At 34.6% G+C, this 12978-nt stretch overlaps 1 protein-coding gene and 1 long non-coding RNA gene across 3 annotated transcripts in view; one reads left to right on the top strand and one right to left on the bottom strand.

Moving 5' to 3' along the window:
* LOC127856883 (protrudin-like) overlaps nucleotides 1–4587 on the bottom strand; it is a 31952-nt gene extending 27365 nt beyond the window's left edge. For both annotated transcript variants that reach the window (XM_052393065.1, XM_052393066.1), the window contains exon 1: nucleotides 4515–4587. The gene's annotated coding sequence lies outside the window, so the exon portion shown is untranslated. The remainder of the gene's footprint in view (nucleotides 1–4514) is intronic.
* Nucleotides 1775–12604, top strand: LOC127856900 (uncharacterized). Its single transcript, XR_008038220.1, has 7 exons — nucleotides 1775–1916; nucleotides 9223–9322; nucleotides 9480–9529; nucleotides 10196–10261; nucleotides 10538–11216; nucleotides 11564–11608; nucleotides 11824–12604. It is a non-coding gene; the product is annotated as an uncharacterized LOC127856900 (long non-coding RNA).
* The last annotated feature ends 374 nt before the right edge of the window (nucleotides 12605–12978 follow it).

Below are 12978 nucleotides of genomic sequence, written 5' to 3'. Positions count from 1 at the left end.
ATGTGGGTGTCCCAATTTTAGTTGGCAGAAATGGTAACGCCTAAGTATGGACTTTCTTCTATTTGTTTGAGGATGTTTATCTAGTTCATAAAAGTTTGATAATCGGTTAATACTCAGAATGTAACACTTCTTTGTGTATTCCACATGAAGATGCCCAGGTTTCCAGCACTTTCAACTTGTCTTGGAGGGCTTTGTGGTCTTCATTGTTTTATTGTTTTGTATGGGCCTGTACAGAAAGCAATCATCTGCTAATAGTATCATGCACAAACCATCTTTCGAACCACTTAATGTTTGACACGTCATTTTGACTCAAATATAATGTTGAAAATAGTGAAACTTATTAATAAGTACTCTATTTGATAAATAACTTGTTTCTACATAGCTGGCAACTTTAATTGCTATGTAAATCCTCTTTAGATAACAGATTTTTGATAGTTACAAGCACTACGGTACCAAATCATGTAAAACTGTTGATGCCGTCCAAACAACCTGCTTTTGAACCCTTCAGTGTTCAACATTAAAAATAAATTTGTCACATGATTTGACCATGGTCACGTGACTTATTGAAGTAGCCGAAATGTGTTTAATTGTCAAGCAAAGTAGAGAACGAAAAAAGAATCATGTTTTTATAGGTTTTAAATGTAAATCATAAGTGTTAAGAAATACAATGATTTTTACCTGTTTTATGATTTATCTACTTATTCTACCTGTTTTTGCGCATTTGCGTCGATTGACAACTGCAAGTCGTCGTAAGCAAAACATTTGTACACAAAAAACGGTGACGTAGGGCACATGCGCACATGTGTGTAACATGTAAACAAATAAAGGGTTCAAAAAGAGGTGAGGTTCGAGCTAGAAGAGGTACTTTTACGATACTTGTGACTTGACTGTATCAGAGAGGTCATTTATATGGCACAAAAACAAGACTGGGCCAAGGACGGTTTCTTGAGGTACTCCCAAGTCAACATGGGTAGTCTAGATGAGGAATTCTCCCTGTCTAGTACAACTTGCATGTCACGTGGAGGTTTGTGAGAAAGTCTTGGAGCCATGTATGCAGAGGTCCATCGATACCGTAACTGGCAAGTTTACTTGGAAGCTTTTCATGTGGGACAGTGTCGAATGCCTTAGAGAAATCGAGAAAGACTGTCAGTTTGGCTTCCCTTGTCATAGTTAGTTAGAAGGTCAATGATGGTTGTTATTTGTTGTGTTTCACATAGGGACCGTTAAGTAAAAATATTCTTTTATACTACATATATATACAAGGGATACAACTGTGAAAATTCCTGCACACAACCATGGTGTAAACAATAGCGAAAAATTTGCTTCCAAACGCAATAAATACACCAATTAAACTGTATTACAACAGCCAAGACATTTATCTTTCAGAAAATAATACACTTGGCAATAAAGTACAAGCTTTTCATTGAACTAAGAGAGAAAGTTTCATTCAAAACGCTCAAAAATCCTTACTTGGACACAGGTGTGCACAGCTGAAAACTGAGAATTCTAGAAGTAATTTTCGTATTCCTTTGTTATAAAGCTCTTTTGCTGGTACATATTCCTTGGATAGTTTTTTTTCATAGTAAAATAGAACATAATAACTATTTAGTGAGCATATTTTGCTAGAAATTCATATCAATCTGCTTCAATTTCACAATGACAATGTTTTACTTTTATTTTGGATAGTTCTCATGTATTTCTAACATGCGATTTGATTGGTTGAAATTCCACTGCAGTAATAAATCCAGCCATTCACGTTCCACATAAAATTACCTGACAAATTGCATACAAATCCTTGAAGATAGTAGAAATGTAAACAAATTTAATATTTACGGTGTTTTACATATATGCAGTTACATGCAATTATGGAAGGTGTCTACTTTGATTAATAAAGTGTCTATGGATAATAAAACAAGGTAAAATTTGCTCAACTTCTCTGTAATTATTAAATTATGAAACAAAATGTGTCAAAGTGGGTGTGCACACCTGTGTCGCATTTCAAAAATTTTACCGTTTTTCATGAAACTTTCGTTTCAAACACAACTATGAACACTTTTACTGCTTTAAACATAGTTATTATCTGATAGATAAATGTATGAGCTGTTGTTATACAGTTTTTTTGCTGTAATTATTGCTTTTGGAAGCGATTTTTTTGCTATTGTTCAGACCATGATGTTGTGCAGGAAATTTGACAGTTGTATCCCTTGTATATATGTATATAGTATAATAGAGTATTTTTAACCTAACGATCCCTGTGGTGTTTCACTAGTCTCATTTATAAGATGCGCAAAGAATTTAGAGATACTTTTTATATGGGCTAAATTCTTTGGAACGTCTCATAGTTGAAGGACCTTTTTTATGGTGGAAACCAGAAAGTTTAAATTTTCATCAATTTGCGTAAAATTGCAAAATAACATTACCAACTCATTCAGTTTTAATTCAGAAGTTCATTTTTACATAAAATATCGTTGATTCAATTAGAAAGGCATAAATTCTTCAGTTAGACTTCTGCTTAAATCGCAAAACAATCACTGACCTGTAGCCATGTCATGAAACTGATTTAAATATGAACCAATCAGAAGAAGGCATTACGGTGTAACGTGTACGCGTAATTTTATTTAACATAAGCTTTTAACACCGACTTTTACCTAACTAGATCTAGTATGCTAATCTTTGTCGATTTAATAAGCATATGTTCAAAACAGATACGGTGCAGTTTCTATTCACTGTTCTAAGTTTCAGGAAGTGTTTATGCATGTCTTTTTACATTCTACGTTACAAAGGACGGTATACTGTACGATCTGTATCAATATTATTTATGTACTGGTCATGTACGTAATTCCGGCCACTTTTGGGACTATTTAAGAAAAATCTTTAGTGTTAGGCAACTGGTTGAAACTAAACTTCACATATATAATCCTGGGTTCAAAACTCACCTAGCATGAAAATTTAAATAGAATTAGATCGGTGAATGTTACTTAATGAACAGAAAATGATGACATGTAAACTATTCATTTTCGTAGGTTAAATGTACCTAAAAAATCGGCCACTTTTCGGTTTGATCTGCAGGTAAAATTACAAAGCAATATCTTTTGACAAATGTCCTCAATTTCAGAGTATTAATTAATGTTTATACTATTAAAATTTTTGACTTGAAATTTAAAATAAATGCGAAATTATTATACCATTTACTCCCCCTACCTATTTTAATAAATATAAACAATGGGGAAACTGCTAGTTCATTAAAAAATATTTGTTTTTAATGTGTTTAATAAATTTTTTCAAACATAGCTAAAAAAGTAAACACATTTTGTTTGAAAAGTTGACTTCAGTGTTGATTATTAGTAAACGCTTATATATAATATTTAAACATGTAATCTAGCAAAATTCTTATAAAGGGAGGTAATTCATATATTAAAAATTTATATTTAGGTTCTGATTTGTATGTTTTGAATATAAGTTTTTGTACAATAAATTGGTAAAACTTTGATTAAAGTTTATTAGATAAAATAAAAATAATTTTATCAAATATATTTGTTTCTTATATGATTATAATTGTTGCAACATATGATGACATCACTTTCCCCATGAGCCAAATATTTCCTGCTATATTTGTGACATTTTAACACAAAAGTTTACGGTGATATGGTTCTTACATTTGCAAAATATTGCGAGTGGGGATGGTTTTCATGTTGATTTTTCTAAATAAAAACAAAATATGTGCGTAAAGATCATGAAAATGATTTTACACAGGTGGCCGATTTTTTACGTACAGGCCGGAATTACGTACATGACCAGTACAGTATAACAATAAAAGATGTACTTTATTTCAGAACTTTTTAATTGTCAATTTAGAAAAAAAACAATGCTAAATTAATCCAGAAAAGTATAACATCGGTTTACTATGTAACGCGCTGCACCACAACAGACGAACGCAAACTGTATTTTACGCTGTTTATTCTTCCACTTTAAACCAGATGCTTTACATCAAGGTCGTGTTATCGATTTATATCTACACAGCGAGCGAATCGAGAGATATTGAAAAATTGAATAGTGGTTGGATTTAAATTGCTCAGGCGTGCAAAATTCAAAGTGTCATTACATAATTTTTACGGAACATTATCGAGAAATGAATTATCTACACAGGTATGTAAATATTATTGCAATCCGTTGTTATTAAGTGTCTTATATCGGGGCTTGAATGTTGCGCACAAAATCCTTGCGCAACAATATAGACAAAGAACAAAAAATTCCCACCACATAATTGGTCTTTCACCCTTTGTACGCTCCAAATATTACCCATATAAAAAGTAGCTTAATATTTAAGAGCGTCAAAAATTTGGACTAGTGTTTCACAAGAGTGCCCAGATCTAAATCCGTGATTGAGTGAAGTGAGTATCACTTAAATTACCAACGCAGTTTAAGTTTCTATTCTTTAAGTATCATATATACTACATATACATTCTTATCAGAAAACTATTAAATAGTTATCGTTGGTTACAAAAGGGATTTACCTTTTAAATACAACAGAAAGTAGAGACTTCAAACGTAAACATTCAATGAATCACATGGGAAACACTCTTTTCCATTTTCCTGATTCCATTGGCTGTTTCGTCCCCTGTTTCCATTGGCTGTTTCGGCTATGGAAAATAGTTGTATGGCCATACACGAGAAAGACCGGTTATGGAAGAGAAAGACCGGTTATAAAACATTTAGTTTTAGAAAGACGTCCGAGGACTAAAAGATAAAAAGTATATAGTAATAACATAAATTTCATTCTTAAATTCGAATGAAATTATATGTACTGGTACTAGTCTTCTATCTGCAATGGTCAAATATGGATGTGTATGGTGTACTTAATAAATAAATAAACTACACGTATGGTTTATAAGTTTAATGTACATCGATAATAAATATATAAACAGGCAACATGATAGTGCGCGTGCATGTGATGAGCGCTACTGCAAGTCGACTAAGGCCACAGTAAATAACTATTAAAATGACAACATTGCTCATTTCTTCAAGTCGACTATGGCCACAGTGAATGACTCTGAAAATGAAACAATTTTTCGTTACTGCAAGTCAAATATAGCTACAGTAAATTACTCTTAAAATGTCACCACTGTTCATTAATGAAAGTCGACTATGACCACAGCAAATGACTCTTAAAATGACACAATTGTTCATTACTGCAAGTAGACTATGGCCACAGTTAATCACTCTTAAAATGACACCATCGTTCATTACTGAAAGTCGACTATGGCCACAGCAAATGGCTCTTAAAATGTCCCCATCGTTCATTACTGCAAGTCGACTAAGGCCACGGTAAATGACTCTTAAAAAGACACCATTTTTCATAACTTCAAGTCGACTATGGCCACAGTAAATGACTCTTAAAATGACACCATCGTTCATTACTGCTAGTCGACTATGGCCACAGTAAATGCCTCTTAAAATGACACCATCGTACATTACTGCAAGTCGACTATGGCCACAGTAAATGACTCTTTAAATGACACCATTGTTCATTACTGCAAGTCGACCATGGCCACAGTAAATGACTCTTAAAATAACACCATCGTTCATTTCTAAAAGTCGACTATGGCCACAGTAAATGACTCTTAAAACGAAACCATCGTTCATCACTGAAAGTCGACTATGGCCACAGTAAATTACTCTTAAAATGTCAGCACTGTTCATTACTGCATGTCGAATATGGCCACAGTAAATGACTCTTAAAATGACACCATCGTACATTACTGCAAGTCGAATATGGCCACAGTAAATGACTCTTAAAATGTCACCACTGTTCATTACTGCAAGTCGACTATGGCCACAGTAAATGTCTCTTAAAATGACACCATCGTTCATTACAACTAGTCAACTATGGCCGCAGTAAAAGACTCTTAAAATGACACCATCGTTCATTACTTAAAGTCGACTATGGCCACAGTAAATGACTCTTAAAATGACACCATCGTTCATTACTGCAATTCGACTATGGCCACAGTAAATGACTCTTAAAATAACACCATCGTTCATTAATAAAAGTCGACTATGGCCACAGTAAATGACTCTTAAAATGACACCATCGTTCATTACTGCTAGTCGACTATGGCCACAGTAAATGCCTCTTAAAATGACACCATCGTACATTACTGCAAGTCGACTATGGCCACAGTAAATGACTCTTTAAATGACACCATCGTTCATTACTGCAAGTCGACTATGGCCACAGTAAAAGACTCTTAAAATGACACCATCGTTCATTACTAAAAGTCGACTATGGCCACAGTACATGACTCTTAAAATGACACCATCGTTCATTACTTCCAGTCAACTATGGCCACAGTAAATGACTCTTAAAATAACACCATCGTTCGTTACTGAAATTCGACTATGGCCACAGTAAATGACTCTCAAAATGGGACCATCATTCATAACGGCAAGTCGACTATGGCCACAGTAAATGACTCTTAAAATGACACCACCGTTCATTACTGGAAGTCGACTATGGCCACAGTAAATGACTCTTAAAATGTCACCACTGTTCATTACTGCAATTCGACTATTGCCACAGTAAATGACTCTTAAAATGACACCATCGTTTGTTACTGAAAGTCGACTATGACCACAGTAAATGACTCTTAAAATGACACCATCGTTCATTACTACACCATCGTTCATTACTGCAAGTCGACAATTGCCACAGTAAATGACTCTTTAAATGTCACCACTGTTCATTACTGCAAGTCGACTATGGCCACAGTAAATGACTCTTAAAATAACACCGTCGTTTATTACTAAAAGTAGACTATGGCCACAGTAAATGGCCCTTAAAATGACACCATCGTTCATTACTAAAAGTCGACTATGGCCATAATAAATGACTCTTAAAATAACACTATCGTTCATTACTGAAAGTCGACTATGGCCACAGTAAATGACTCTTAAAATGTCACCACTGTTCATTACTGCAAGTCGACTATGGCCACAGTAAATGGCTCTTAAAATGACACCATCGTAATTTACTGCAAGTCGACTATGGCCACAGTAAATGACTCTTAAAATGTCACCACTGTTCATTACTGCAAGTCGACTATGGCCACAGTAAATGACTCTTAAAATGACACCATCGTTCATTACTGCTATTTGACTATGGCCACAGTAAATGCCTCTTAAAATGACACCATCGTACATTACTGAAAGTCGACTATGGCCACAGTAAATGACTCTTAAAATAACACTATCGTTCATTTCTAAAGTCGACTATGGCTACAGTAGATGACTCTCAAAATGTCACCACTGTTCATTACTGCAAGTCGACTATGGCCACAATAAATGACTCTTAAAATGTCACCACTGTTCATCACTGCAAGTCGACTATGGCCACAGTAAATGCCTTTTAAAATGACACCATCGTTCATTACTAAAAGTCGACTATGGCCACAGTAAATGACTCTTAAAATGACACAATCGTTCATTACTGAAAGTCGACTATGGCCACAGTAAATTACTCTTAAAACTACACCATCGTTCATTACTGCAATTCGAGTATGGCCACAGTTAATGACTCTTAAAATGACACCACCGTTCATTACTGGAAGTCGACTATGGCCACAGTAAATGACTCTTAAAATGTCACCACTGTTCATTACTGCAATTCGACTATGGCTACAGTAAATGACTCTTAAAATAACACCATCGTTCATTACTAAACGTCGACTATGGCCACAGTAAATGACTCTTAAAATGTCACCACTGTTCATTACTGCAAGTCGACTATGGCCACAGTAAATGATTCTTAAAATGACACCATCGTTCATAACTGCTAGTCGACTATGGCCACAGTAAAAGACTCTTAAAATGACACCATCGTTCATTACTAAAAGTCGACTATGGCCACAGTAAATGACTCATAAAATAACACCATCGTTCATTACTGCAATTCGACTATGGCCACAGTAAATGACTCTTAAAATGACACCATTGTACATTACTGCAAGTCGACTATGGCCACAGTAAATGACTCTTAAAATGACACCATTGTACATTACTGCAAGTCGACTATGGCCACAGTAAATGACTCTTAAAATGTTACCACTGTTCATTACTGCAAGTCGAATATGGCCACAGTAAATGATTCTTTAAATGACACCATCGTTCATTACTGCTAGTCAACTATGACCGCAGTAAAAGACTCTTAAAATGACACCATCGTTCATTATTTAAAGTCGACTATGGCCACAGTAAATGACTCTTAAAATGACACCATCGTTCATTACTGCAATTCGACTATGGCTACAGTAAATGACTCTTAAAATAACACCATCGTTCATTACTAAACGTCGACTATGGCCACAGTAAATGATTCTTAAAATGTCACCACTGTTCATTACTGCAAGTCGACTATGGCCACAGTAAATGATTCTTAAAATGACACCATCGTTCATAACTGCTAGTCGACTATGGCCACAGTAAAAGACTCTTAAAATGACACCATCGTTCATTACTAAAAGTCGACTATGGCCACAGTAAATGACTCATTAAATAACACCATCGTTCATTACTGCAATTCGACTATGGCCACAGTAAATGACTCTTAAAATGACACCATCGTACATTACTGCAAGTCGACTATGGCCACAGTAAATGACTCTTAAAATGTCACCTCTGTTCATTACTGCAAGTCGACTATGGCCACAGTAAATGACTCTTAAAATGACACCATCGTTCATTACTGCAAGTCGACTATGGCCACAGTAAATGACTTTTAAAATGACACCCTTTTTTATTACTGGAAGTCGACTATGGCCACAGTAAATGACTCTTAAAATGTCACCACTGTTCATTACTGCAAGTCGACTATGGCCACAGTAAATGACTCTTAAAATGTCACCACTGTTCATTACTGCAAGTCGACTATGGCCACAGTAAATGACTCTTAAAATGTCATCACAGTTCATTACTGCAAGTCGACTATGGCAACATTAAATGCTATCTAGGTCCCTGTGGCATACAAAACGTGATTTTCCATTGTCACATCGACGGTGGAAGACAGGTGAGCAATGGTTTCATAGGATTTCTACATGTTCTAGTGGTTACAATAATGTAAAAGAAAGTCATATATATTTTACTCTTCATTGGATCACATAAGTTCATAGGAATTTGGTCGAAGTTCTATCGCCATTTCATTCCGATCTTTTTATATATATATTTCAGTGACGTTTTGTGGTTGCTTAACCATTGCAAATTTATTACAAACGTAGACGCGGCACCAAAAAGTTCCATCGGATATGGATTTTGCGTTTTCACGTTAGAGGTATTAATTCATACATTACTCTCCGTTGCATGCCTATTGATTATCATATTCAAATATTAATGCACAATTTCATTAACATATTGTCATACTCTTGAAACAGTGTACATGCTATAATCATTTGGTTCTTTTTTATCAGTTTTTTCCTCATGTAATTCAGGCACTGACTGTCGTGGAGAAAAACATCCAAGATACCTTTTCAGAAAACGGGTAAGTTGTAATTGTCATAAATAAGGTAGCTTTTCTGCAATTAAATTCAATGCACTGATATACTAAGCTTATTCAAAATGTGCGTTAATGCTTACAAAAACTGACTTTAACAGCAGAAAAGCTTTGTAAACGGCGTAGTATTCGAACTCGGTCTTGCCACCGAAACCTATGTGTGACGGTGTTGTGGAATTGGTCTTGATGCGTCTGTTACTTGTCCAAAGTCAATAGCTACTTCGAATTCTATGAGATCCGAACGAAATAGATAAACTCTATATGAGAAATTCGTAAAGACCAAAGTATCGCAATGATCCGGTTGCATTACGAACAGGCACTTAGTACAGTACAATGCCTAGCAATGGCAACTGTATATTGCATAAGCGCTTGGCATTCAAAATACCAATTATATTGAAAGCTATATGTGTTCCCTTATTTATATAACCACTTTATATTTAGGATAAGAGCCGAAATATTTTGAATCAATCAACGATAAAAGTCGAGGTTCGATTGTAAAGAAAAAATATGTGTTATTCGCTTATTCACAATTTCTCCTGACAAACGGTACCATACACAATGTAAAACTTTCCCTTTCTTTGATTTCATACAAATTTCACAAAACATGGGAAATTGATTGCTTACTTAAACTGTCAATAATGACGACATTTACAGGAACCACCCTTTGGTAAAGCTCGTAGCTAACGAAAAGCTGAAATCAGCTTACAAGAAGAACAAAAGGTATTTCGTATTATATTTTTTTTATTGAGTATTGATTTTTTTCATGAACTATTCCAGTCAGCCATAACATAATCATTGGGCCGTTTACAATGGATTTAGAAAGTGAAAAATAAACATAATATTGCATATGACCGATTTTGTAAAGGTTAAAAATTAGTATGTGGAAAGATATACATCTAAGGTCGTGCTCGATCGAGACTGCCATCAACATTTGTTAAAAACTAAACTTAAACTTATAAAAATTAAAACCAATACCATTTTTATATTAAATTACAGACTAGTTTCATCGTATACAGAATCCGTCCTCGTCAAGGAAGCGTGTTCAGTGATGATGCAAGAGGTAAAGAGTATGGTCTTTGATTATTTTTTGTAACAAGTATTATCTTACAATAATATATACGTTTTCAAAACATGATTTTATTTATAAGAGTGCGTAACATTTTGTTCATTTTGTGCACAACCACATTTTATTCACGAAAGTATAAACTTGCGCTGTGTTTGTGTAAATTTAATTCGTCAAATGTAAATATTTTAAATGTTAATGGGAAGAACAAATTCTTAAAATGTACAATATCTCCATATAACATGCCTGTTAGACTGTCAATAGACATAGAATCCCGTTTTATTTTTTACGCGGTTTTTTTAAAGGCGAGTCCGAACAATATAAATAGTAAAGGCAAAAATTTAAAGTTATATAATTAATTGAAAAAAGTATATCGGTTTCGAATGTCATACAATAATTATTTTCTTCTTTGGTGTCAAAGTAAACTACATATTCGTACAGAAAATATTTCACAGTACATGTATGTAAAATTTGTTAAATATTCTCATAATCGTTTGTTTCATATCATAAAACTGCACGCGACTGGATGTAGTTATAAAGAGGCCACAGAGGCTCTGCAACGAACGGTGGCCAAAAGTATTTTCACAGCATATAGCCTGGCAACAACTCACCGTATGTATTGTCCATATCATTAATACTACAATGATCAGTTTTGTAAAAAATATAGCAGTCATATTAGGTTTTTCTTTTCGTATAAATGTCATAGAAATTTCATTCGGATTTACGTTTTACAAAATGGTTTAAAGAGATATCTGTAACGTGTTTTAGCATAACCAAGCCATTGATACAATTACTAGTCACAGGCAATTTATGATTAGTAAAAGTTTATCGTATCATCGAAATAAAACAATTACTTATAAGTGTCTTCGTAGCCTTTGACACTTTAAAAGTTTGACTTGTTATGTAACTTGATGTGTTTTTAGTTCATTTTCACAAATATTTTGGGTTTTTTAATGCAGGCTCGAGCATAAAAGAATATTGATCAAGCGCCCTAGCTGATAGACGTAAGTAAAACACGGAACATAAATTTTACAGATGAAATTGTAGGTGCTCATGAAATTTCATGTAAGAAATTTTTCTGGATAGTAGATGTATATTCATGTTAAAAAGCAAGTTTTCCTGTAGCGAATGTCACAACTTTCATGGTACTCAAAAACTGTGTGAGAATCCTAGTCAATATGTCGTACCAGATTGGATTTTGTTGCAATCTATTTCAAAGGTAAAGCCTGGTGAACACAAAGACGCTAACATCCTGCAGAAAAGTTCAACATGGCTGACAACACCGTACGGTCGGAAGATGTGTAAGGACAAAAGTGGGATCGTTGCATTACAGACACCGGTTTACTGTTAACTGTTGAGTTATCGATCCGGACAGAACTTAAGTGTGCACCACTGCAGTATGATGACATTTAAGTTTTATAGACTTTCATGCAATAGTTACTGTCACACAGCTCCGGACATTGAAAGTGGAAGGACGGAGAACCACACAGAAACAATATCGGCGAATGATGATGTATATTTGTTTTAAGTTTCGTGAAATAGGTACTGTGAAATAGCTCCGGACGTACAACCTTCCTGAATTTCAATCTATTAAGGGGCAATAAATTAATAACGCGTGCACCGCAGTATGATTGAACACATTCATATTAAGTTTAATGAAATTTAATAAATAATTATTGATAAACACCTCCGGACATCGCCAAAATAATATTCCTTCACTGTCTTAGAGGGGTAAAAAGCCATCATAATGGAGGTGTCATTTTGTCTACTTACAAGACTTGGCGCATTCGGATTAAATGCGTATTCTACATGCAATAATAAATGCATGCAAAAATAAATATCTTTCTTGCAACAAGCGTAAATCTACTGCAAATCTTAGCAAAACATTTGCAAACGTATGTGCGTGTGTATAGTGACGCAATCATACGTTTTTCCATAGGTAATTTGTTTCTTAATGACAATATGTTTATATTTGATTAATAAAATACCTGGATATTATATGAATATGTCAGTTTCTGTTCCGAATCGCCCCCGTGCTTCTTTCTAGCAGCACCATGTACCTTTTGGGATCAAAGATCTTACCCTGTATTATACATACGTACGTGGTCCTTTATTCATGGCAGGTGATGAATTGCCAAAACAGAACGGCACAAAACGAAACAAAATACAAAAAGAGTACAATAAAGCCGGTGTCACCGCTTTGGAACGGTCAATGTTAACTACTGGGCAGGTTAAACAGGTTAATGAGCGCTCAAACTCATACGTGAATCAGGAATATTCATTATACATACAAGTGTAAAATATAGTACTCTTACATTGTATTATATTTATGGCTATATGGTTGATACGAGCGCCTATGTCTTTTGACTAAATC

Source organism: Dreissena polymorpha, chromosome 14 (genome assembly GCF_020536995.1).
Source record: "Dreissena polymorpha isolate Duluth1 chromosome 14, UMN_Dpol_1.0, whole genome shotgun sequence".
NCBI classification, from domain to species: domain Eukaryota; kingdom Metazoa; phylum Mollusca; class Bivalvia; order Myida; family Dreissenidae; genus Dreissena; species Dreissena polymorpha.
The sequence above is the reverse complement of the archived record's forward strand: the minus strand, read 5'-3'. Positions and strand labels throughout refer to the sequence as shown.